The 27,671-nt window shown below is 35.0% G+C and overlaps 1 long non-coding RNA gene across 1 annotated transcript in view; it reads right to left on the bottom strand.

Annotated features, from left to right (window-relative positions):
• The window catches only part of LOC311435515, a 144,860-nt gene that overhangs the window by 23,066 nt on the left and 94,123 nt on the right, over nucleotides 1-27,671 (bottom strand). The window contains exon 3 of the long non-coding RNA XR_014692189.1: nucleotides 19,385-19,552. This is a non-coding gene — a long non-coding RNA (uncharacterized lncRNA). The remainder of the gene's footprint in view (nucleotides 1-19,384; nucleotides 19,553-27,671) is intronic.

The following is a 27,671-nucleotide window of genomic DNA, read 5'->3' as shown; positions in this document are numbered from 1 at the left end:
GCATGCGTGTGCATGTTTTGTTGTTATTGTTGGGGGGGGGGGGTTGTTTGTTTTCCATGTCAACTGATAAATGAATATGGAGCAAGGATTAAATGAAATTACCAGGTATACAGCACAAGTAATTTATAACAATCAAGGTCTCTCTAGGTACACAGAAAATGAAGAATTCTTCTAGGAGAAAATCCACAGTGTGAAAAGGTAGCATTAGTGTCATGGAAAGATTAGATAGTTAACAGTTTTTAGCAGCAAAGTGCTACCTTTATAAAGTTCTTCTCAGTTTCATTAATCTAGTCCATGACAGAGAGGATTTTGAGCAGCAAGGGAGCTGTATGAAGAATATGTAGACTATTACTGTTCTGCCATTACTGCTGATGCACTGTTGGGTTATCACGCCATGTCTCTTTCATCTTTTTATGATCTTTACATGCCCTATAGCTACTGCTATACTACATTTAATCATCTTTAACAGCTTGAATGTCAAAAAGTTAAATAGTTTTAACTATCCCCTTTTTACTTTAACAATATGCAACTTAACAGCACCTGTGCTGAGCTCATTAGAGCTATTGACAGATTTTGTGCCATCCTGTGCTGATGCCCTCACCATTCTTATGATCATGTGATACATTTATGCACTATTAAACCTATGGAAGGTGATTTTATTACAGCCATGATCTTTGATACCATTCTGCCATCAAACTTGTTTCCCACTAATTACTTAGGTCTTCTCAATTACAGTATTTTCATATATAGGAAATATATATTCCTATATTGCTGAGGAGAAAACAACTAGTAGCATAGTCTACAATATGTAAAGTTGGTGCCTCAGATTTTTTTTCAGAATAATTTGTCTATTATTATATCTGTATTAAAAGCTCAGATCAGGATTTGTTATCCAAACATTTTAGGCCTATTTACAATACAAGTACAAATTACGATCGCTGATGTTCACGTATCAATGTCTATAAATACCTGGAGGGAGCTCACAAAGAGGAAGGAGCCAGGCCCTTTTTCTGTGGTGTACAGTAAAAGAGGACAAGAGGCAGTGGGCACAAACTGAAACAAGGAAGTTCCCTCTGGAGTCCAGGAAACACTTTTTCACTGTGAGGGTGACTGAGGACTGATACAGGTTGCCCACAGAGGCTGCAGAGTCTCCCTCCTTGGAGATCTTCAAATGCCACCTGGACATGGTCCTGGGCAGCCTGCTCTGGGTGGCCCTGCTTGAACATGGAGGGGAAGGAGGTTGAACCAAATGACCTCCAGATGGTGTGTCCAACCTTAACCATCTGTGAATCTGTGAAGAAAGGGTATCATTTAGCTAACAGTGTTTTCAGAAAATGAGATTTATCTTTCAGAAAGTAAGCAGATGAATCAGTTTGTGTGCTGTTATTTGACTGGAACATTTTCAGTTTTAGGTCTATTCTCATTTCCCAGTTACCATCACCTTTTACTTTCATCATTAGAGAGGTAGTTATAAGTTCAAAGTAAAAGCAATTTATTTTCTAAGAAAAGAATCTAGAAAAAAGTTCATGCTTTAAGATTTGCAATGCATTATCTCTTTTGGGGTAACCACCCAGGGTTTTTTTATTCAAATTAATTAAAACAGTGTGTTTTATAGGAAAGGGTCAGTTTTGATCCCTTTTGAAAACTGCATTTTAATTGCACTGTTCTTACTGAAACATTAAGACATTCTGTAACAGAATTTTTTGAACAAAATAACTCATAGAGATTTTTTGTTTTGTTTTGGAATATAATTAATATGAAAAAAAAGCACAGCACTCTTCTCTTCCTTTAAAATATTTTCAAAAATAAGATAATTTCCTAAGAATAATGACATTTTGAGTTGCTGAACTTGTTATTTTTGGAGATATTTTATTTCAAATAAATATATTTGTTCTAAATTTTCTTACTGTCTTTTCTGCCTGATTTTAGTCACAAGATTTTTTTTTTTTTAATCCAGAGATTCAAAGATTTTCCTACCCAGATTCTACAACCTCTGAAATATTCTGTTCTGCCTAAGCTTATTTTTTTCCATCTATGCATTTATGTAAGATATTATGATTATCTACACTTCATCTACACAACATTACCAGATGCAACCACATTTGTAATCTCATGTTTAGACTGAATTTCATGATAAAATTCAGATGTTCTCAGTAGAAGCAGATTATTATATTGCCATTGAAAGAAAGGGTAGTTACTAGACATCATTTGAATACATCAATACAAAATCAATCCTTGTACTTTCAGTCTGTCTCCAGAGCAACAATATTCTCCATGAATACTCACAGATAGCTACTTTTACTTATCTGAATTAAAACAAAAGGAACGCAACACTCTTTATCACTCATGAGAGAGCATCTGGAAGTTTTTCAGGCAATTTAATTTCTGAACAGAATTAATTTATACATTTGACTGTCTAGTTCTAGAAATATTAAATATGTTCAGTGTGCCAGAGTTACACTTCAACTTGTTTAGATATTCTGATTGCTAAATTATTTCTTTGGCTAGTAGCTCTCCTTGTAATAGATTTCTAGCTGGTACAGCACCTTACATGAGTAGACACTTCTGTCAAGGAATATATCTATGCCAGCAGATACACATACTGACTGTTTCCTTAATTTAAAGATTATGCTTTTGGCTGAAGTCTTAAAAAATAATAATAATCAAAAAATAATAATAAAAATCTACCAAGGACGGTAAGCATGTATCATAAAGTAACATAACATCAGGTAATATCAAAAATTTGTTTTGAATTATGTCCCTTTAATGATTGCTTTTAGGTTAGGGATACTGTTTAAACTTAGAGTAGGATTAAAGAGAGTCTAGAGTTTTTCTATTTTCCTTTCTTTTGTCTCAGAGACATACTTTGCTGGTAAAATCACAAGTTTATTTTATTTTTCTTTTCCTGTAAAGGTCTACTTGAACTTCTAAATATCTACCACTTTTATTGACTTGTTGACTTGAATTTTATTGTTGAATAAAAACATGTTCAATACAAGAAAACTGGTAACTTCTGAAGCAATTGCTGGCAAAAGGGACCATCTTGCTCAAAATCAAAAGATTAGTTTTCACTATTAAACAGAAGTACTTTATACAAAGTACCCACATATGTCAGCTTAATGCATTATGAATTAAAATGGAACTTCTTTAGAAGTAATCATGACTAGTGATTATTAATTGATTTTATTATGACTGGTTCAATTCAGGTATGTTGATAAATAATTTGTATGCAGATGCACAATGAATTGTCACAAAGTAGCATTAGAGATGAACGGGGTGGGGGGGGGGTGGCGGAAGGCATTTCTTGTTAAGAAGCAAATATTGTGAGACCCCATAGCTGTTGCAGACTAATGACTTTATTGCACCACCCTTTTTAAAAAATATATAAATGGGACAGATAGTCCCAAGATATCTAGCTACTGTTATCCACCTACAATTTCATTGTTGCTCGGCAGACTTTGTGCCATTCGAAGCATGTTCCATCCTTTGGAGCATATCACCTAGTGCTGATAAATGGTGAAATATTGATCTTGGAGAGCTGGGTTTAGCAGGATTGCTCTGTACGCTAAACTTTCAATTGATTTTAAGCAGAATGATTTCCAAAATAATTCAACACTAGTTTATTCATGAATTCACATGAACCATAGATCATTATTTTTATTTGGCTCTGAAAGATAGGATCTGAAGCACTGTGTAACTGGTCTTTACTTGATATAAATATTCAACCAACAGTGCTTCTTTAAGGCACATTTCTGGGAATAGAGATTATCAGCCAACAGATGCATTTTAAACTAATCTAAAATACCTTTCTTGTGCCACAGGTAGAGGACGTGAAGACATCTAAGAGGAAGAAGGGAAAGAATAACACTAAAAAAAAATAAATTACACAATAGATTTCCAATACGAAAAGAACACAGTTCTTCATTAAGTATTTAAAAACATATATTTTTTAAAAATTGTTCTGCTGACTTGTGCTCAAAGCAGAAATGCATTTGTAGCTAGGTGTATAGTTATATATGCGAATACTCCTCGTCTAGTTGTCAGTTGGGTAAGTACTCAATAAACGTTGGGTTTATAAAGTGCTAAAAATAGTTCTGTTACAGCAGATCAAAATTCAGAAAGAGACTGTGTCCACTTAAATGTACCCCAAGCCTAATCTGCCCCTAAAAGTTTCATATTAGAATACTTTATAATAATTTCTAAAATTCCAGGAATATCAAGTAGGAAGTTACTGAAATATGTAGCTAAAGAAGGATCTGTCTTCTTGAGTCTTACAGCTGTATCATGCTGACCTTAAAAATGGAATATATTATGTAATTTATCATTATTATTTTGTTGATATGTAAGTATCTTGTGATAATATTAAAGCTACATATATACAGAAATAGACCTACATAAAACATATACTGTGATTTCTTATGATATAGCCCTGAGGCTGCCATCATATTCATCCCTCATGTTTCTTTGCCTTGTTCAGGATCACAATTCAGCAAATTCTAAATCCATGATTCTGCAAAAATTCCACTTTCTTTCCATATTCTGAGATCATTAACCACACTAAAAGCTATTCCAGTCTTCACTGTCCAACGTAAAGGAATAGAGAGGGCAGTGATTCATCCACAGATGCAGGAAGTAATGAGAACATTTGTTCAAAGAGTGAACTGAGTCATATGCTTATCCATATTTATGATGACAGAAAGTAAGGTCTGTATCTGTATAAACAAGGTCTGACATGCATGTTTGGACGAACACATGCAAAGGTCATCCTGGGCAATGAAGACATAAAACTTATTGTGAACATGAGGCCTATGAATGTTAAAAAGTCTCTACAGTCCTTCAGATGAACATATTTGATACTATTACAGAGCCTACCCATAGAAGTTACTGGCTAGAGACAAACATTTCATAGAAAGACAGAAAAGCTTTGAAAAAGACAAAGTGAGCAATGATATTACATTAACTTTTTCATACCACTTTACACAGAAAACACTGAATATAAAGAAATTGTTTTGTTTTGTTTGTTTGTTTGTTTGTTTTTTCAAATCGGCTGCTTCTGATAAGGCAGCTTCTTATGGCTTTGGGCTTTAGCACATCTTGCCAGTCCTCCATGGACAACAGTTTTTTACTCAGGTTTTCCAGCAAATTAGTTTGACCTGTCACACTTTGGTTACTTTTTTTCCTCTGAAGATTACTGACTATTGAAGATATTTGATTAAAGTCTTTCATCTTACCAGCAATATATCTTATGAGTTTTGTAAGGGCATTATAATAACATACCATCAGATTTGTCTAGAAATCTACAACACATTCCTAAACTATCAAATGTCATTTCAGCAACCATTCAGATGAATCTTTGAGCTTCATTGGTATTTATCTCTAAGGGTGTTTGAGAACATAAGTAATGAATCACAAGCATATTTTACTAAATATAACAGCTATCTGCTCAAATGTATGAGTAGTAGCACACACTGGATTCCTGGTGTGGGAGTAAAAGACAAGTTAAAAAAAATTCCAGTAACTAACAGCTTATCTACTATCTTATTTACTACTTGTTCCATGATTTTTCGAAAAATTTATTTCCTGAGGGAAAATAGCCACATATGTGAAAGCCATTATTGTTTTTTTGCTTGTGTGAATTTGTGCACAAATTGTTAAATGTACTAAACTCCTGGATAGGTACATAACTTGGCCCCTGGGAACTCAGTGTCTCAGTATGTCTAGGATTTGGGCCCTCACTGGTATAAATATAACACTAAAAGTTTTGAAATGCTTTTTGTTTATGAAAAATATGTTGGAGGTGGAATTCTATTCTAAGAGAACATGGTATTAGTAGCAAAAAAAGAAGCAATATTACTGTAACTTCACTTGCTGCTGTTGCTGGAATGCTGAAATCCTAATACAGTACTTCTTTCCTATTTCTTCCTCTGCTTGCAGTCATTATTCTCTGTCCATTTAGGAAACATTTTCTATTTCATGAGTCCCAGAAGAACTCATGGACAAGGAACATGTCCTCTTGTTCATGATGTATCATTACCATTTGGTACTGAGAGATATTAATTATTCTGAAATTGTTGCCTAGTTTTTATTCACCGTGCTTGAACCAATTGCCATGGAAGCCACCAGAAGAGGTGATCAGTGAAAACGTCTCAGAACTGATGGTTTGCAAAGAGCATAGACTATCTGCTTCTAGCTTTAGCACTCCTGAATTCAGCATCAAGTTGTTGGTAGAGTGGCAGGTGTTGCCTAGTGAGTTAGGAAGATTTTGCTAGGAAATTCATGGGTATAATTAATTTGACAATGGAAATTAATGCATTCTGCAATGTCTCTGAGTTTTCAAATATCTTTTGAACCCCTCAGAGATTAATGTTTGTATACGTGTCAGGAGTATTGTTTAGAGTTTATAATTCTTGCCATATACATATATAGAGAGGTGTTTGTTTTTTTTTTTAAGTGACATAAAATAGTAGATTTTATTATCTATATTATAATGTATATTTTTCGCTTTATGATTTCCAGGATGTGTTTGATATTATCTTTTTACTGCATACACAAAATGAGCTTATCTTCAGGCAGCAGTTTGCAAAATTAAGCTTCCACATCAGGCGTGATTGGGAATGTATACACATCTCTGAAATCAGCAGGGCCCATTGAAGAACTGGCCATACGTTACAGACTTTAATTGACATCTAATAGATCCTTAGAAGGCAAGCTGCTGCTGTTTTGGCTCATGTTTATGTTTCTTTGCTTAGGTGTGCTTTCAGGTTTTGACAATTTTCCAAAAGCAAGAGCAGCTCTTTTTTAAAGAAGGAAAAACAACCTTTCCCACATGCATCAGTTTTGTAGGCACAACAAGGACCTGAAATCTTGGCCCAGGCTCTTAATGTGAGTCTGTAGAGCCATAGAGGGCCCCTACTGGCCTTGAGATATGTTGACCCAGTAATTCATTTAGTCATGGGTTATTTCATTTGTTTCCATATTATGTGTACCATAACTAACTATGCAATCATCATGATGTGTTCTGTGCCCTCATATGAGATTAAGTTGTGGTTTTTTTTTTGCTCGTTTGTTAGTTTATTTTGTTTGTTTTAATTTCCAGTCAGATAGAGAAAAAGAAAAGCTGGTAAAAGCAGCCAGCAGCTGGAAATGAAGTACATTTGGCACGCTTGCATTCCTTAGGCTACCTGCTAGCAAACAAGAACAAAATTCAGAGCAGCATACGAAAGTTACATATTATACAAATCTCATTATTTGTATTTATTTAGGAGGTAGTAAACATCTTTTAGCACTGTGTGAAATGAGGATGCCCATGGCCATGGCTCTTCTAGTTTTAAACTCTAATTTGAGGTATTGCAATAGTCCCTGTAAACTGTGAAGTAATATACATGTTTTCTTCCAAAGGGAATATCATGATTTAGATGTGTTATATTTTGCAAGTGCCAACAGAATGCTAAAAAATCTCTTTCAGCTCTTTTCCTAACCCACACTGGATCTCAGATGTGAGCTGCAAGCAATTTTTGATGGTAATGTTTGTTGGAGGCCGTTAGAGGTACAGATGCTGTGCATTTGGCAACACACATCAGGAAGGCTCAGGTTGGGAATCAGAGGTCCTGGTAATACAAACCATAATATAAAATCTCAGCTTTCTAAGGAATTATTGACAGGAGTTTATTGTCAGCTTTAAATATTTAATCTAATTAAATCATGAGCCAAATCAAGTCACATGTGTGAGTGCTACTTTGGGGAAATTGTTGCAGCATTTGTTGTATATGGATGAAGAAACGAGGGCACTGTAAACTGTTTTACAGGATTTTTTTAATGAAACTTTGAGTCTAAGTACCTTCTAGCTTCACATTTATATAAGACAGCTAATTCTTTACAAACCAGTCAGTTCACTACAAAAAAATGAAGTAAGTTGGAGAGTACTATGAAGAGAATCTAAAAGTGCTTATTATGTTTTATAAATATAATTTACATTTATAATCACCTACGTGACATACCTTCCTGACAATGAAGAATTAAATTCTGGAGGCTGAGTTAAGAGACAAAGTCATGCTAAGGAAACACCGTGAAGGGCTATCAGTTAAAGACTGGTCCTGCTTGGTTCCAATCAAACTAGTAAAATAACACTTTGCAGGCTCCGTATGAGAAATTATTGTGGAGTAAGCTAAACCACAACCAAAGTGCTCAATGGCAGTTTGGGCTCTTACTTCTTTAAAAGAAACATTACATTCCCCAGGCTTGAACCTAGGGGTGTTGAACCGTTAACTGACTTCAAGCCCACACAGGTGAGAGGTTGAATAGCTTGCCAATAACTGCAGTGGGCTCATCCGCTCCCACTGAGTGCTTGACTTGGCTTCTTAGCCTGTGTCTGACATACAGCAGCTGGGTCTCTGGTGAGGCTTGTGCTCCAGCTGGGAAGGAGCAAACATCAGGCTCTCTAGGAAGCACAACCTCAGAGCTGCAGCTATTTCTCAGCAGTGATTATTCCCTGCAGCTAGGTGGTTTAGCTTAACAAGCAGTGCAGTCAGTTATCAGTTGCAGGTTGGAGGCAATGGTAATATTGACTCCTTCTGATAAGTCTGGGCATCTGCTCACATGAGTTTTCCTTTCAGTGTGTTTTGTTTTCTTGGTGGTTTTTGTGCTAAGTAGGTAGCAGTGGAATGAGTTAGAATGGAGAATGTGTTTAACTGTACTAGTACTTCTTTTCCTATGCTTGATCCTGTCTAGGAAAGAGGTGCCAGGTAGAAAATGGTCTTTTAAGTTGTTAGCTTGCAGTTAATATGCATGAGCTCTGCAAGTGCTTTTTCTCCTTGCTCAGTCTCTAACTCCCAGCTAAACCTGGTACATAGCTGTACCAGTGCTATTCCCCTCCCTGTTGTGGAAGTTGTCCTTTGCTCAGTTTTAGGGGGGAAGTGGCCAAGTAGCCTTATTGGCTTACAAAAGTAAGGGAAGTAAGAGACAACACTGGGAACTCCTGTTCTAACAATGTAATACTAACAAAGAAGCGTTAATGTGAAACAAAGGAAAATAGGCATCTGTTGCTTAACACCTATTTCTGACCTAGTTGGATCCTTGGGGTAAACTTTAATGTAATTTCCTTGTTTAAAGAGAATTTTCCTGAGCTGCTTTAATAAACTTCTAAAGGAATGTGTTAAGCGAATGACTTTAGAATACGGGGAAAAAAGAAAGGTAAGAACTGAGGTTTTTCTTATTGATAAAAGTTCAAAAGGATATCAGCATACAATTTTCTAACCAAAACTTTCTTAACAAAAACAGTAGGAAAAAAAATGTGTATTAAAAAGGTTTAGGAGGATCTTGTTTTCTTTCTTGAACCCAGATGTATCTACAACCTATACATTCTCTGGAGTGTAAAAACTGCTTCTAGTTATCAGGGCAGTTATTAGTATGAAGTTAGGAAATGGAAAAGAAGCTTATTATGGGGGAAAAAGTCCATCTTTTTCCTGCCTTAAAGAATGCTGCATTGCAGAAATTGTGGGTAGCGTGTTTCTAAGTATAGCTGATGGTAAAGCAGGGATAAATTGTATCCCCAAAAAACCTTCTAATCTACATTCAGTGCACTTAGCTGTGCTGAACGCAGATGCATGCAATGAGACTTTTATGGTGACTTAATCACCCAGTACTATCTGAAAAGAAGAGGATCAAAAAACACCTGAGACAGATACTGCTGAAAAATAGTGAGTTTTCTAGCAAATTCTTAGATGACAGACAAGGAGAAAACTATTTTCTTTTGTGCCTTTGCAAATCTTCCCTAAGGGAAAGAAGTTACTCCTTCTCTGTCCTACATGTCCTATGTAACTTCAAATAAATGCAAGAATTTATTCAATCTGGGAAGGGAAAAGGGAAAAAAAAAGTATTAGTTTATTAAAAAAAGTGTTACTCTGTGGTTTTTATTATGACTATTTGACTGTTGGATTAAGATTGAAAGAGATTTTTTAATTTTTTTCATCAAATGGGGTGACCAGGTGAATCCCTTAAGTGTAACTTCAGTATCACTGGGTCTAGGCTTTTCCTTCTCTGTAGTAATAAATAACAAAGCACAGTATAATACAAGAGAAGGTAGACAAATGAGGGAGAAGAAAAGCAAGCAAAGAAAGATGCATCCTGCCAAAAAGAGGTAGTATAAAAAGTTAGGAGAAAAAAGAAAATCTACATTCAAATGTTGATAACAGAATAATTAATCAGGATAAAATAGAATTAGTGTAAAATTGTAGTTTCACTGGGGTACTGGCTCAACTCCTAATCCAGTGCTTCAATTTCTGGATAATACAGAGGATATAGGAGAAGTTGACAGATTGGGAGTAAAGAAGGTAAGATTAACACTGCTGTTAGATGAATCAACTGACAATATCTGCCAACTTACATATTGGCCAATTTTTATTTTTTTTTTTTCTTTTTAATTCTCACTTTCTTGCCTTTTAACAAAAAATTATGAATTTTGAGCTCGCTTTTTTATATATATAATTGTATATAGAATAGAAAAGAGGTCTGAAAATGTTTCTTTTTTTTATTTTTTTTTAATATTTTTATATTGCCTCTGCTTTTCAAATAATTTTAAATCAGTTTGATGTTATCTTGAAATACTCTGACATCTTTAAAAGTAAACTCTGAAGAACCTAGCAGATGCAGAACAGACTATATGAAAAACCAATATCAAGTTCAGAACCAATCATAAATGATCATGATTTATTGCACCACATCAAAAGCAGATAACCACTAAATCCATAATTCATTGTAATAGTATCATAGTCAAGCCTGACAAAAAGTCATCATGTTTATACTTCAGTAGTTCAGATGAGTAATTTATTGGTTCTAAAAAAATAATGTACTGTAAAAATACTCACAGGGCCCTAGACTACGTCAACAATAAAAACTGTATTATGTATATAGGTCCGTGCACTGAAAGTGCCCTTCAAGAAGTCTCCATGAATGTATTAAGGATATACAGTACCCTGATATGCTAAGCAATCTTACTTCCCATAAACTTTTAAAGCTCTAACTTTTAGTAAAAATGCCATTGAAAATTCATTCGTTATCAGTGCCACAAGTTAGAACACTTTATTGTCCCTGGTTCCTACACTACCTTTGACAATGTAGGGTACAACTAAACTACTAAAGCTTTATGTTCATAAAAGAAAACTCACCTCATCTTCTAAATTACCTGTGAAGCTTTTTTGATTATGTGTATAATTTACAGAATTTTATTAATAATAAATGATTAAAAGCTTAGTTCCAAAGAGAAAGAAGATCATTTCTTGTATATCATGCCATCCTGAGACGAGAACAATCTATCTTCATTTTGCTTACAATGAGTAGAAGAGTAGCATTCAGAATGGCTTTTGCTCTGCAAACTAGAATCTTCACAAAAGGAAAAAATACAAACTGATTCCTATAGAATGTAAGAAAACAAAAGGAAAGTACGAGAAGAATGGTGTTTCAAGAAATTGAATAAATTTCAACAAGACAATAATATTTCTGAGTTACTATGCTTGCGTGCCATTAGGACAGGAGAGGTCTTAAAGATTTCTGCTTGAATATCCAGCTGAAATCAAGATGACATCTTGCTGTAAGATTACTTGAAACATTTAATAAAAATTGGAAGTTCTAGCCATAAAGTCCTGATTAATTTCACATTTGAAAAATGTCATTTTTAGTCTATATTGGATTTCTCTAATATGATTTTTATATTATGCTCATTAGGGTTTTTTATAAGCAAATTTGATTGTTTGTTTTCATTTGGCTAATTTTTTCTTCTCTTTTCCTTCCAAAAATCTCATACGTTGTTACTCTGAATAGCTAGCAGCTGTCTTTTACTTTTAGAGCTTGACATATTTTGTTGATAAACACAGCTGGATAAAGTTCTTTTACATATAAATAACTGGTTAAAAAGTTTAGTGCTTATGACTTACTGAAACAGAACTATTGGCCTGATACAGTCGTTGTCTTTTAGGACATCTTATAAACTTTCAAGAACAGGCTTGTTTTGTTGCATGAAAATGAATATGTAATGTTTTCTTCAGTGTTTTAAATGTGTAAGGAACATGAAATGCTTTCTCCTTGGAACATAGTTTATCAAGGGGAAAAAAGAAGATACTAAAACATCTAGTAAGCTTAGATAAGCAAAATATCTGAGAAAAGGGTAGTCTTACTGATTTCTCTTTACAGGAAGACTCATGTTCAATGCAAAGAGTAAAGTGAAAGCTAGACTTCCACAAGATAGAGGTATTGATATTTGCCCTTTAAGCAGCTGAAGGCACTACATTCTCATATGGGTTTACTACATCTGTCTTCCTTCCCTTACAGCTGAGTTGTGTGTGTGTGTGTGTTTTTTGTTGTTGTTGTGTTTTGTTTTTTTTCCTGACTGTAGCCAGAGCTTCAGCTGTGGTAATTTCTCATTCTTATTTCATATCCTAGCTGTATTATGACATTAACAAATATGTTGTTTCTATGTTGCATATTTATTGCTAAATTATTTTAATGACTCTAAACCAAACACTGATTTCATTTTGAGTAAAAATTTAATTCTTTTTTAGGAACATAAGGAGTAAAATACTTGGGATTAGTCCAAACATTTTGTTAATGCTTTGAGATACTTTTTTCTTCAGATTTAAAATCCTTCTTGAAATGCAGTTCATCACTGAAACTTAATTTTAACTCTTCTTGATATACATGTAGGCAGAAATGTTTGATACTGCTAGATTACATGCATGGTAAAACTGAGACCGAGAGCAAACCCCTTCCTATCCCAAGTCAGAATAAGATTTGTCTGTTTAGTCGTCATAATATCAAGGTAACTTTAACACTCTGTTTTTCTTACACTTGTCTAAACGTTGTGATACTTGGAACTATAAATCTTAACCTCTGGCAGTAAAGATCACTTAAAAAAGGGAAACTTTAAAAAAAAAAAAAAAAAAAAAAAAAAAAGAACTTCCTGAATCTCAGTACCTGGATACTTTATTCTCTTTTGAATTAACCAGGAAAAATTACTTGTTTAAAGTAATTGCATAAACTGGTTAGTATTTTGCATTTCAATTGCATGCAAGTACTTAATCGAGACCATTCCTGAAAATGAGCAGGTGAAGGAAGTTGCGTAACCATCATTTGGAAATCTTTGTCTCAACCAATCATTATGTATATATGGATCTATAAGTATTGTACTCATCAGCTCATAAACTTGAGTGAAAGAGGCTACTGTTGTAATCTGAATGTCTGAGATGGGTCCCATTTCTTGTCCTGTGGAGAAATTGTTGGGTATCACCAACATATCACTCGCCTTCTATGAGACCAACCATTTTTCCAAAGTTCTTCCCTACCTGTGTTCAAGATTCCTTCCTCCTTACTTCTTTTTACCTGAATAATGTACAGTTACAAATAAATATAACTTTAAAAGCTAATAAAATAAATGCTAGCGAAGTGGACAAGGTTTTGTTATTAATACCCTAGAAATACATAACTGTGCTTCATTATTTGGGAAGAAACAGGAGGTATTTTAATAAAGAGGTAAATTATAAATATTTTTATTGTGGAGAGTAGACAAAATCCAATTAACTTTTTATTGAATTATACAGAACAAATATTTGACAATAATAATAATAATAAAGAAGATTGGGTTGGGGGATAAGAAAGAAATATGACTTGGGGGAGAAAGTGAGGAAGACAACAGGTGTGATATTGGTCTATAATAACATCTGAAAGCTGAGGATAACAATTATTGGTGGGATATTTGCTCAACACTCCCCACTTTTTTATCTTATTTTATTTTTTTATATGAAAATTTTTAGGTTTTCTTCTGTATCAGTTACAGAAGGTTCAGGTATAGTTCAATCCCACTTTTTTTCCCCTAGTTGTCTATATTTCAAAACTCAAAGTTTCCTACATTCACATCTGGCAATCTAGTTAGTACCAAATGTAAGTTATTGTATGTATTGTATTGCATTCTTACACAGATAAAAATGAATTTGTAGTTAGTATTCACTATGTTCATTTGGAGAAGAAAAAAAAAGAGAAGTTGTAGTAATAGCAGTATCAGTTGCAGGACTGACAGACGTGAGCTTGTGTATCGATTCACTAGCCCAGCTCTCTGGTACCTGAGCAAAATTCAGCATTATTTCATCAGCACCATTGTTTTTGCAAGAGAGACCAGAAAATTTTATGATGATACCTACAGCCTGAAGGGGCACGAGACAGAATCTCAAAGATGGTTGCATATAATATTCTATCTTAATTAGAAAGGTAGACTTTCTTCAATGTAAAGAAAGAGCTTCATGGTAAGTCATTACAGATAGTGAACGCTAATTCCACTGAATTACTGTTTTACCTTTTCAGGTATATCCACTGCATTCTGATTTTTTTTTTTTCCAAATGTGCTGTTTTTTTTCTTTTAATTAAATTGTCTTTATTATTGGGTAAATATAACTTTGCTAGTTACGCTTTTTTTTTTTTTTTTTTTTAAACTTTATAACACAAATAACATTTTCAAGAAAAGCTATACACACCTGAGTGTTTGCTGCTGTGACCTGAGTGGGTAGGGATCACAGAAACAATACTAACAAGTGATGATTAGCCAACAAAGATTGTTACTCTTGAGACTGTGCATGGCTCAAGAAACTTTAAAGATCATGCTAAATGGCATATATGAGAATGCTTTTCACACTTTGTATTGCATTCTGAATTAAAATGGAAAGATGCCTTAGATAACAATTGTTTTAAAACTATTGCAATTATGTTTTAACTAATAAGCTGAAAGAGTTTTCAAACAAAAGACTGAGTGTGAATTTTTATCCTGGAAAAAAAAAAAGTGTTATGTGATTTAGATGATCTTCTGATAACAGTGGCACTTCCTATACAACATACACACTAAATAAGAAGAAATAAAAGCACAGGAAAAAAAATAATTCAGGAAATATAGTAGTTCATTACTGCAATTTATCATCTTTAAGTTCAATATGTTACACAGGATATCATAAAAATATGTTGATGAAGTCTTGGTAAAGGTTTAACAAAAAAAATTAAATAGCATGTCTGCAGCTTTCTAATAAGAGCACGGGTGAACTTCAAACTTTGCAAGGTTGAGCAAACAGACTGTATTGAAATCTAAACAACTGTCTGAATGGATGATTTTTTTTTTTTCTCAAGTGCTGTAAATTCCAGTGCCTCCTTCTAGAATTCATCTTCCTCTGAATTCAGTAACTCACAAAAGATGAGAGCTACATAAGAAAGAACTGTTACACAGGTTCTTTGTTAGCAGCCTTCTAATGTCATGGAAAGTGACATCTTATCATTTAGAAAGAATTCAGTGTCTAACTTCACAGACTGGCTCAAATTAGATATGGATACTATTGGCACTTGGAGATAAGATGGAGCAGCAACAAAACTAAATGTTTTATTTTATGCTAATTGCCAGCAACTCAAAAAAAAATGGCAAGACTATCGGAACGTTATGTAGAGACATCCAATCATTCCACCTTATGGCCATATTTCTGAGGTTTTCTGTTTTATATTTATCCTGCTCAGAAAACCATCTCCTATTACTTATTCATTTTTTTTCCTTTTTTTTTTTTGTATGAAATCATCCATATTAGATCATGATTAGACAAATGTTCTCATTGTTTATGCATTTTAAAGTAGTGTGTTAAAATAGGGGACTTTTTTTTTTTTTTTTTTATATGAGACTGAAAATTATAAGGTAATAGAGAATACAGGTAAAAACTAAAAAATGTTAAAGATTTCTCTATGAAATGGTGTTTCTTTTTTTTTTTTAAAAAAAAAAAAAAAAAAAAAAAAGCAGGTGAAGGCTATAAAATTCTTGTATACCATATAGAAGGGTGAATCTGTTCCCTGTTTAAGGCCAGACATTACTACCTGAAAAGTACAGAGTAGTTCCAGCACCCAGGATTCCAATACTAATCATTTGGAATTATACACCCATAATCAAAATCATAGTAATAGTAAGCTGGAAGGGATGACTTAGGTCCCTGAATTCAGTTGTCTATAATCAGAGTATCTATCATAACAAATACTGGCTTAGGAAAGCTCAGGTAAGGCTTTTTTCCTTACCTGCTCTTTCTCCTTGTACACCTTTGTTCCCACATGCTATATAAAGCATTTTAAGATTAAGAATAATGAATATGAGATATGAATATAAGAATAATGAATAAAGAGATATTGTATACACAATGCTAAGATGCTCTTGGTTGAACTGAATGTATTAAAACTAGTGTAATATTTATAAGTAATATTTAACAGCTGTAGTTAGGATTAGAGATTCATTGTGTTGTGTATTTTGTGGAAATGAAGACTCAAAAAGTTTATCATCTTATCTGAAAATAACCCATGGAGTAAAAGTAGGACAGGGATAGTGAGTCAGGCTGGTCAGAGGCACAGGTAGTGCCTTTGTGCTATTTACAGATATTTACAGTATTTACATATACATATACTTATATATATACATATACAGTATTTACATATACATATATACAGATATTTACAGTATTTAGATAATAAATCTTATAAATGTATATATAAAATAAATAAAATAATATATGTAAAATAAAATCTAAACAGATAGTCAATACTATGTTTTCTAAACTAAGTAAGAATGCTACTCACTTTATTATTAGTTAGGAGCTCAGTATCTCTTAGATATCAGAAAAATTGGGGGCTGAGGGGTCATTACCATCTTTCGTTCCATGCATGTGTAAACTACACAACGACGAAGTTAAAACCTTTAAGAGGTTTTATGTTGAGAGGTTGAAGAGGTTTAGTTGTATGAGGTTACAGGGTAGCCTCACTTGAAGAGTTCCAGTCATTCTGTTTTTCTGTCTAACAAAAATGGAAGTACATAAATCTCAAAGTCTTTGAGAGACATAAAATTATTTTGCACCCTACTTTAAATTAAAATATGCTCTCTCTGAAGTTATTTGCTCTGAGGGAACAAATTTTCTCCTCTTTCTTCTGGTAGAGTGTAAATTGGCACATGATTATTGTTTGTGCTGTCACCAAGAGAGTATGAAGGGTCCTAAGCAACAAGTATTTTGCATTCATTGAGTGCTGAAAATGGAAAAATAAAGGTTGTTGATGCAGAAAATATATCACATTTCAATTATATAGATTTTTCTTCCACCAAAAAATATTGGTGTGCGCATATTTCATCATTAAGCGTTAGACAGCAGCCTGGACTGTGTGTGCTGCCTTTGTGATCCCCAGGCCTGGAGCAGCGAAGCAACAGCAGGGCTGTGTGTAGGCCGAAGGAGAAGCCCACACAGGAGGGACTACATCCTAAATAGCTGAGAACTCAGAAGAACCTAACTCTGCCAGTGAGTGTAATTAGCATTGCACCCATTTTACTTCATATATTTAGCAAGCTTTGTTATTTGATATTTCTTTTAAAGACATATAACATATGAACTAACTTATATCCAGGAATTCCAATAAAGCCTTAATTTTTGGAAGATACAGGCTGGGAAACAAGCAGTTATAATAAATATTTATGTTTCTACACAGGTACCAGCATACTGTCAGATTTCAAGGCCAATGGTTTTATAAGTTCAAAATATTCAGATAATTCCCCAGTTTGGCCACAGCCTTTCCACAAGGTGAACTGCTAAAAAGCACTGCCAAGTAAGTGATATCATGACTATAACTGCTCACCTCTTTATTCATTTGGTGATACTGGTATGCCCTGGAAAAACAAACCAAGCATGGGTAGTGGTTACTGGGGAGGTGTGCCCAAAAGCTCTCAACTACTACATCTGCTCATTCCTATTGCTTTAGCTATACACAGAAATAAGGAAGTATGAGTAAACTTTTTCACAGCTTATGTCCCTATAATGCATTTGAGGCAGTAAGCTAGAAGGCGATAATAGCCCCAGTAAGAACAGCTTTAAATACAGGAAAAACAGCTTTAAATATAGGAAAAATCAAAGGGATTGTCCTGGGCTGCTGTAACCAACAAGGCCACTGGCAACTTAAGCCAACCATCTAAGTCAGAGCCTGCAAATAACAAAAGCAGTAGCTCTGTGTGATTGAAGATGTGCCCACAGATTTCCAACACTGTGCCAAAGGCTGAGCCAGAGGTGAGACTGCTGAATGTCAGCCTGGATGTGAAACTACCCATAATGAGTGTACTAGCCCCCCAAGTCCATGGAGCTGGATAGAGCCTGGAGGCCCTGACTGGTGTGTGTTCTGTACAGATCATGTGTGCAAGTGATAAACTGGAAACTGCTCTGCACCAGCTGTGCCGTCCTGATTATTAAGTACTTCATTGTAGGTGGTGCATTTTACCCCTAAATTCCCATCCGGAAAGCCCAAAGTGTTAAAGATATAGAAAATTAGATGACAGTTGAAGACATAGTTGTGCTAACTTACTGGTTAGAACTAATGTTGTAATAAAAAAAGGTTTTGTTATTCTTTATTCTACAAGGTAAGTTACTATCCCTTTTTTTTTTTTTTTTTTTAAGATTAAAAAAGGCCCTGAAAAATAAAAATCTATTGTTTGTAAAGATGTTACAAGAGGCTTTAAATGAAAAGAAAATCAATTGGTTTGTACTCCAATTAAGTTACGGTAATAGTCATTAGTTTTAGCTTGGCTGAAAAGATCTCTGAGAATTAGTGCTATTTTACTAGCTTTAAAAATTACCATTAAGTCAGAGAAAAGCAGCATTTCAGTGCTTTATGCAAACAACTTCCATAGTATTGTACAGAACGTGAAAAAGTAGAATTTCTCATAAATGCAAGCAAATAAATAAATATCAATAATTTGATACAGTATATAACCATAAATTAAAATCTGTAGTGGAGAGGAAAAGTTTGTGATAACATTAGTAATTGTGATTAAATTTATATAAACAATATAGAATGTCTAATGTGACTACTAAATCTACCAAGGAGTATGCTGCATGAGAAGAAGAATTCAGTAAATGGAAGAAACATCAAATATCAAGTAAAAACAGATATTGTGTAATTAGCTATTATAACAATGTAGACGGAAAAAGCATAATTGCATTTTAAAAGTCACATGCACTTCTGCCACAGCAAACAGTGAACCTAAACATCAATCAGCATAATCTGTCACATAATCATGATAAGAGGTTTGTGTGTGTGTGTGTTTTATTATTTTTTTTTTCTCCTAGAACTAAGCATGGACCCTTTCAAGAAAGAGGACCTTTGCTCCTTTAAGACATTTAAGGTACTACTTGTAATGGAAGTTAGGCATTAATATAGTTTCAAAGATCTAGCAAAAGTTCCAAAATGTTTTTGATAATCTGGTCTATTCCATACTTTTTAGTTTCACTCTGTAGCTTCTGGCAATGGATTTCTCTTTTTCTCTAGCTCCTGTGGTCTTAAAGAAATAACATTCTGTGAGTACTCACAAGTGATACAGAGAGGCTTGCCTTCATTGTCTTTCAGCGAAGTTTCTAATGTGGGTCGAAACCGTTTCTGTCCATTTTCTTCTGAGGTAGGTTTCTAAAACTGCCACCATTGCACATGGACCACAATTTCGGTCATAAGCTGAATAGTTTCTGTGAGAAGTTCGCTGGAGAGAAAACAACTTTTTACTTGTCAGGAATAAGTCAAAATGCCGACCACTTAACTTCTAAGATCCAGAAAATGCAGACATCTTAAATAATTTTCCTCAAATGTTCCTAAATTATCTAAATATGAAAGGGAACAAACGCTCAAAAGGGATCCAATGAAAATATGCCTCTTGTTGCAAAATAATAATACTGTTTTAGTAGCATAGTACTATAAAAATTTTAAAATTCAGACTGCAATATGTTTGATATTCAGACTACAAAATGAAAAAGTCAGTTACTGGAGTAATCAAGGTCTATTTTTAAAAGAGATTATTTACTTTATGCAAGATTTTATACCTCCAGACTGTAATTATACAATGATAGTAACCATAAACTTTTAAAAACAATTTGAATATATTGTCATTGAATATTTTACTTAAAGATGACTAATAAGAAAATAAATGCATGATGATAAAATGTCGTTTCTCCTCTGTATATAGTACAATATTAAGTAGAATAACACAAATAAGTAGATTCCTCAGGCAAAATAAAATATCTGTAGAAAAATATAGACACTTAATATTGTTATTATATGTGCACGTTATATACACACATTCAGAGATATCTGAATGTCTTTGGTTTACCTAATATCAAGGTATTCAGAATTCTGCAGAATCCTAATGCACATTCCTATTAAACTGGCAGTAATGTTATCAAATATGAATGTTCCTATGGCCCAAATGAATTTTTTTTTTTCAGTGTGTTTTGCTTGCTAAAAATAAGTGAAAATAAAACACAACAAATAATTGAGCCACAGCCCCAAGTTGTTCTGGTATGAGAAAGTTTGGATATAATGTGGGAACACATTTGGCCACTTCGGCAGTGATTGACAGGGTGTGTATCTGAAAAAGAGCCTATGAACAGCATGGGTTACTGATTTTGTTGTAATGCTGTTCTGCTGAAGACACTCAGCGAAGCCATCATGGGCTACCTGCTGCTATGTAATTTTGTTTTATTTTGGCACATAGAAGTGAGAAGATTTCCATGGGACAAAAAGAGAGCTGCTATCTGACTGTGACTGACAGCACAAAACATTGAAACAATAATCCACTGAGATCATTTATGTAAAAAAAGGAACCCAGAGATATTCAGCCCCTGAGGCTTCTCTTGTAAGAGGCTATTATTATTTGTATTGATTTTAGTATGCAAGCTCTCTCTTTCCTTCCCTCTCCTGGCCCACAGTGCAAGCTATAAATAATAAACTAAAGAAGTCTCCGTGAAACCATCACTACCTTTGCAGCACATTAATTTTGTGCACCTCCAGTTATAAAACTAGGAAAACCATGGGGGAAATGGGCAGGTTGAAATGAAGCCTTACCTCTGCAACCAAAGAAAGTATTTTCTAGCATTCTCAGCTCTCATGAAGACCTCCTTAGACACTAGTAGCACAGAACTACTTAAAGACAACGTGAAAGTGTCCCTTTTTGATGCTAGTTCTGTTCTGATTGCTATGTTCATCAGGAATTTCTGTGTTATCTTGTACATCAGCCAATATCATTAAGTATTGTGTTGCTAAATCTCAATATTGACAATGCATCTTGAAAACTGGGATACTTGTGCTCACTATTCTAGTACACAGGAATTAGCATCAACACACATGAGATTTTTTTCCCCTTTTTGTCTGTTTCTAATAATATTTGAGCAGAATTATAAGAATTAGAGATGGAAAACATCATATTGGCTGAAATATTGGCTTCCTTCATTTCCATTTGAATGTTATTAAAAAGGATGATAAGATTTCACTTTGAGAATATTAGGTATCTATTCCATGCTTATTTCACCTTCCTGTATATTCCCTAGCTTTTTTCCAATTCTGTTTTTAATGTGTAAAATGATATATCTATCACATCATAATTGAGAATTTAAGAGTTTTGGTAGGTTTTAATGTAGTCCAAGCATAAGATCTCTCTACTAACCATCTCTATGGAAATACAGAACCATGTATGTGGTATAAAAGGTTATATTCTGGATTGAGGCCATTTGTGGTGGGTTGACCTCAGCCAGCAGCTAAGCACCCATGAGCCACTTCCTCAGTCCCTCCCCAGATTTTATCATTTAGCATGGTACTCCATGGCATGGGCTATCCCTTTGATCAGTCTGGGTCAGTTGTCCCAGCTGTGTACTCTCCCAGCTTCTGGTGCACCCCCAGCCTCCTTGCCGTGGGGCCACTGAGAAATGGAGAAGGTCTTGATGCTATGCAGGCACTGCTCAGCAAAGCTAAGATGTTTGTGCATTATCAATGCTGTTTCAGTCATAAATGTTAAAAAAAAAAAAAAAAAAAAAAGGAGCACAATATAGGCTGCTATGAGGAAAATTAACTCCATCCCAGTCAAACCCAGTACACCTTATACGTATCAATCTTTTATTTATGAAAAAGCAAAGATATAACAAATGTATTTATGTGAAGCAAGCAATGACAATATAGCCAACACAACATCCAGTTTCTGTCAAAGAAAGATCAAATAGCTTTGTGAATGAAAAGCCTGCATGCAATATATTCCAGTGATCCTACAAGGAAGTTGTCAAAAACTGGTGAAGTAATGTCGGAAACCTGATAATAAAATGCAGTTAAGTCTGAGAATAAAAGAGGATTTCTTCTGTTCCTGTTTTGACCAGAATAGATACAGAGTCCCGATGAGTTTTAGAAGTTGATCCTTCACTGATGCTTGCAAAATTGAGACGTATGAGAGACAGCGGAAGAACTAAAAATTTCTACCCTGCATAAAATTCAAGTATTGAATGTAGGGATTGTTTATTTGTCATGAAACTAGCATGTCTTTGTTGTTTGGCATGCACACTTGTGATCTTTTTTTATTTCTGTCAGGAACTTGTGATAAATAACATTCAGTGTGAGCACGTGATGAATCCTGGAGATACTGCTGAAAACATTCAGTAATTTTTCTGATAGTAAAATATTTTCTGATAGTATTGTAGCAATTGTGTGGTCTTAGAAATGTGGAAATAAACTGAACAACTGAATAATCAGAAATGCTTTTGAAATGTGCTGGCTAGATGGATCTGGATAGATGTTACACTAGGGATCCAATTCATCCTTTTCAGTGTCATCTTAGTGATATTATCATTCAGGTGAAATATTAAAGTTACAAGGAAAAGTTGCCACAATAGGGACCTGGCTGAAAAATGAATGTAGCTTATTTTTTTCCTCTGTTCCAGTTGGTTGGTTCGTATAGTCCTTTACTTTCCTGCTGTAGTTAGGGATAACCCTCCAAAGTGTGCAATTAAGACTTTCTTTTACAGTGATTTTCTATACCAAAAGCACCTCAATGAATATATTTTAATCCTTTTTATTTCGACAATGTGTGTTAGGCATAACTATAGCACGATAAATCATTCGACTTACAGGCTACCTCAAAAAATTTTCACAAAATCCTCATGACCGTAGAAAAGTAAAGATGCATTGAGCACCAATGGGCTCACTTAATTGGTTGCAGTGCATTTGAAATGTGATGTAGGATGATTTAATCAGCCTATGACACTAATGGAGTTAAGCACTCTGTCCACTAGAAAATGGTATCATCTTTCATTGAGTTCCTAAGTGCCTGTTTATGGAACTTTTGAAGGTGCTTTATTGCTGATCATACATTGCCATCCATCGTTGAGACTACAGAAATGAAAACAGCTACTACAAAGCCAGAGACATGTCAGATACCATGAAGTAAATATAATTTGAGGGATGATAGCTATTAACTGATTAAATAAAAATCCCTAATCTGTGAAGTGTCAAGTATTCATACTGAAATGACAAAACTGGAATTGAGATACATTGTTTCTTTAAATTTTAATACCAGTTATCAGTGCTTTCTCCTAATGTTTTATTAGATGTTGAGCTACCTTGGCCAAACTGTGCTTGAAATTAAGGAATTGGACAAATACGTAACATAGTAGTAAGATCTCTCTCATCATTCCACTTGCAACAGGTCAGGTATCTGCATCTATCTGGGCTATAATGCCATTGTGAGGAACCAAATGCACCAAACCTTTGCTGTGTTTCACTATCAATTCATTCATTCAGTGAGAGGTCTGTGAAACTTACTGTGCAAGAGTCTGTAAAATAATTAGGATCCAAATTGCAAGCAAATGTCCTTTTGCAAGCACTGTTAAGGAAATTTACATTAACATCTCTTAGGCAAGTAACTTAGCTTTGCTGTGCCCTAGTATTGTTTTGGATTAGTGGCAAAAGCAACTCCAAGAGATAGCTGTTTTTGAAATGCATAGCAAACTGATGTTACCAAGAAATGCAGAGTTTGAGTGCTTATTTTCTGATAACCTGGAGACAAAAGAAAAGTGCCTAGAAAGGCAGCTGAGTGGGGGCTGTGGTAGTGCTAGACATGTGCAATTGCATAGTGCTAAAAGCTTGGAAAGCATTCGCCAGAAACATTCCAAGGTCACAAGAATATATGTTAGTGATTCAGAAAACAAAAGAAAAGAAAAGAAAACAAAACAAAACCAAAGAACACAAAACAAAAAAGCACAAACAAAAATACAGCCAAACAGATCAGAATGTAAATGTCTAAACACTGCCTAAATAGCATGTACAACACCTTACTTTTTTCTTGGAGATTGTTCAAGATTCTGATTTTTTCTCCTAACTCCTGTTTATGGTTTTCAAATCAAGAGCTGTTGCTTTGTTTCAGATTTGCAGAAGTCACTGTACTTTCATCCAGATGCTTGAAAATTTATTTCTGGGCATACTAAGACGTACCTCCGAGTGATAAGCAGGTTAGCACAGGTATATCATGCCTAAATCTAATTCAGATCGCTCTGTGCCTAAGTTAATATTAACTGAATAGCTTAATCAATTGAACATTAATTGAATAACAAGAGAGTGCTCATCTGAAACCTCTCTGCTTCTGAATAATTCAGCCAGAAAGGTAGGTTACTCTCCTGTGAGGTATGAAATATCTCATCAGATGAAGAAGCAGCTCTAGCTTTTCACCTTTGGAAGTGATGAATGATGTTGTGCACTGTGCTATCCCCACATTTTTTTTCTGATCACATTTCAAAAGAAAAATCTGGTTTCTCGCTTTCTTTATGAAGGAAAACACAAAGATCTACCACTAGGTCAGCTAATTCCCAGAGGTGAGTAGGATTTGAGCTGAACTTACAGTGCTTCCTAGTGGCTGCCTTGGACTCATAATTTTGTCTTGATCCTTACCTGTAATGGTTTTCCTGCTGCTGTACAGGCCAGGATATACTCAGCACTCATATGAATTTAGTTCAGAGAGGCCATAGGCCACTATATATAAAACTGAGGCAAACAAAAAGACTTGTCTCATATGTTTTCATCAAGGACTCAGCAAAAGATTCCCTCAGAAAAGTAGCAGAGCCAAAATCACGTACCAAGTTTCTAAAATACTTCTGTTTAAAGTTATTAATTTGGTTACTTTCTGTGAAATGTAGTGATATTCTAACAGTTGTGTTCATGAAGAGAAGAGCTGTCAGCTAAAAACACAACACAGATCTTGGGCAATGAGTTCAAAACAGAAAATCGGGGGAAGGAAATTATTCAGATTCTATTTAGCACCTAATGCCTGTGGGAAGAACTTCACCAAGCCAAAACTGGAAGGGGAAAAGAGGTGAAATCTGTTTTATAACTTATCTGTCACACCTTGTTCATTCTGCTCTAGCTCAGTACTGCTGTCGGGGAGAAGAAACATGAAATAACTTCCATGTTAATGCACTCTCAGTAGAGAAGTGTTTCCAGATACATATGTAGTGCTGTAGTGCTGCTGTATTTTTGAAAGTAGCAATATGCTAGGTCACTCTGTTGATTAGCTGGGTTCCTGTTCCAGACAGTGTGTGGCATATTATGTATCTCATTCTGTTATTTCAGATGACAAAGCCTAATTTAATTGTAACTGCCCCTGGGATTTATGGGGAAGTAGAAGCTCAGTTTTTAAAAACTTTAATATGGTTGCTGTAAAACTTAATTGTACTGTCTGGCTCTTTTAGTGGTAAATTCTAATTAATCTAAAGTGTGGAAAGGAAATGGAAGACTAATTTTTAAAAAAATTACTTCCTTTTGTTCCTGTCTTCTTCTTAATCTGAATATAACCTAATGAGGCAATGTTAGTTCAATGCTTAGCCTGACCATTCTTTGCCAGTGGTTAATATAACAACTGATTTTATTCTTTTAACTATTTTATGTGCACTGTAACATAGCTGAGACTATTGATTTGGTCAATAACCACTTATTCATGTCCAAACTAACCCTAATTGGATGGACATAAAATAAAGCATAATACAATAATTATTTGATTATCTATAAGAAGAGCTAAAAATGTGAACCAAAGTTGCTGTCTTCCTCTGGGAAAGAACCGTCTGCACAACTGTCTTTGTCTGAAGTGTCTGGCATTTGCTGAAACTGGGAAGGGAGAAGGTATGGAGGGATAATTGGTCTCTTGTTGTAGTTTATTTGTGATCTTAGATACTCCTGCAAGCAGACAAAATTGCTTCCTATCTAATGAACATAATTTAACTACGCAATTGTTGTACAAAGTTCCCTCAGTCTTTGGACTGCATCGTGACTCCCAGAACTCAGACAGGCACATGTATCTAGGATGTAATGTTTATTTTTCACCTGTATTGGCTACAGTGAGTCAGCATGAAAATTACCTAATGGAATCACTGGGATTGCTCTAAACTTGATATTCTGGGGAAATGTGACCCACTTACCTTCCCTCTAGTAAACTCCTTATGGTCAAGGTTTCTTGAGATTTCAAGGGTGGACACTGTGGAACTAACTAGGAGGTAATAAACAACTGTCCCTTCACTACCTATAAGATATTTAATCATAAATACAATTATGTATTTATGCTGCTTGCAGCAGCCCTAGATATGTTGTCATCCCAGAGATGACTGACACTTTCTGCCAAAAGAAAGAAAAAAAAATCCATTTGTTCCTATCCCTGTCTCCTATTCAAGGTGAAAGAGGTGAAAGGATGAAAGATCTCATTACTTCCGAACTATCTTTCTTAGCCATACAGAGGGTAGAGAACAAAAATATTTTCTCTTTCTCTTCTCTGAAGGGAAAGGAATGAAACTGTGTTTTCCCATACAGACTTTAATCTCTGGTACTGCAGTGCACATGGCAATATTTGAAACAGGAATAATGGAATCAAATAAGAGATCAGCAACGCTGAAACCCAGTGTTTGGGCCTCTGGGCGAGGCGTTTCCTCACATTTGAAAGGGATTCAGTGTGTGTGCCTAAGGTAGATGACACCAGCATAGGGAGTGCTGTTAGTGGTGATTGTTTGAGGATTTGGAGGGTATAAAACCAGTCAGCAGGCTTTGGAAAGCAATGCAGTTTTAACAGCTTTTTGAGGTCAGGCCCGCTTTCGCTGCTGTCTTTGGTCATGAACTGAATTGCGCCTGTACCCATCTCTCTCTGTGATCCCTTCTGTAACCGCTGCCACACTCTCCACAGGGTGCAGCTGCCTGTGAAGGTCTGGCTTGGATATGGCTCAGCTTCATAACCTTGCCTCAGACCTCCAGGGAAGCTGCTAAGTTGAGAGGAAGTCGGCAGAGTAGAGGTATGCAAGATAAGAAAGGTAAAACTGCAGACAGAGTAGGATTGTTGGGACTGGATCATTAGTAGCTTAAGGTTTCAAGAGGAAAAACATCAGCATGAAATGGTATAAAATCCTGGAGGAAAAGAGTCGGTGAAAAAGGATCTGCTTCAGGGGCAGCGGAGGCTGGCCCTTCTTATCCTGGCTGGTGCCTGCCTGGCCAGCGGAGACTGTGGGTGTCTTATCAAGCCAGAGTGCATATTAGCACTTGGTCTAGTAGCTTGTTAAATTGTTGATATCTCTGTGTGCATCAGCCAATAAATAACTGCTTTCTACTTTTAAGCTATATATATCTTGCTGGCAGAGGCTCTTTGTGCAGGGCTAGAAATGACTGAAAAACGACCCAAGGAGGGAGAGTAACACACATAGGCAAAATATTCCTCCTATGAAAGAAGAGATTAGTGTACATGGCAAGAAACTTCTGTATTTAGAGCAGAACATTTACTGTACCCTCAGATTATTGCTTTTCCCTATGATGATTTCATTTCC

The sequence above is a fragment of the Aythya ferina genome, assembly GCF_964211825.1.
Source record: "Aythya ferina genome assembly, chromosome: 4".
Classification (NCBI taxonomy): Eukaryota; Metazoa; Chordata; class Aves; order Anseriformes; family Anatidae; genus Aythya; species Aythya ferina.
This window is presented reverse-complemented; position numbering and strand designations above follow the sequence as displayed.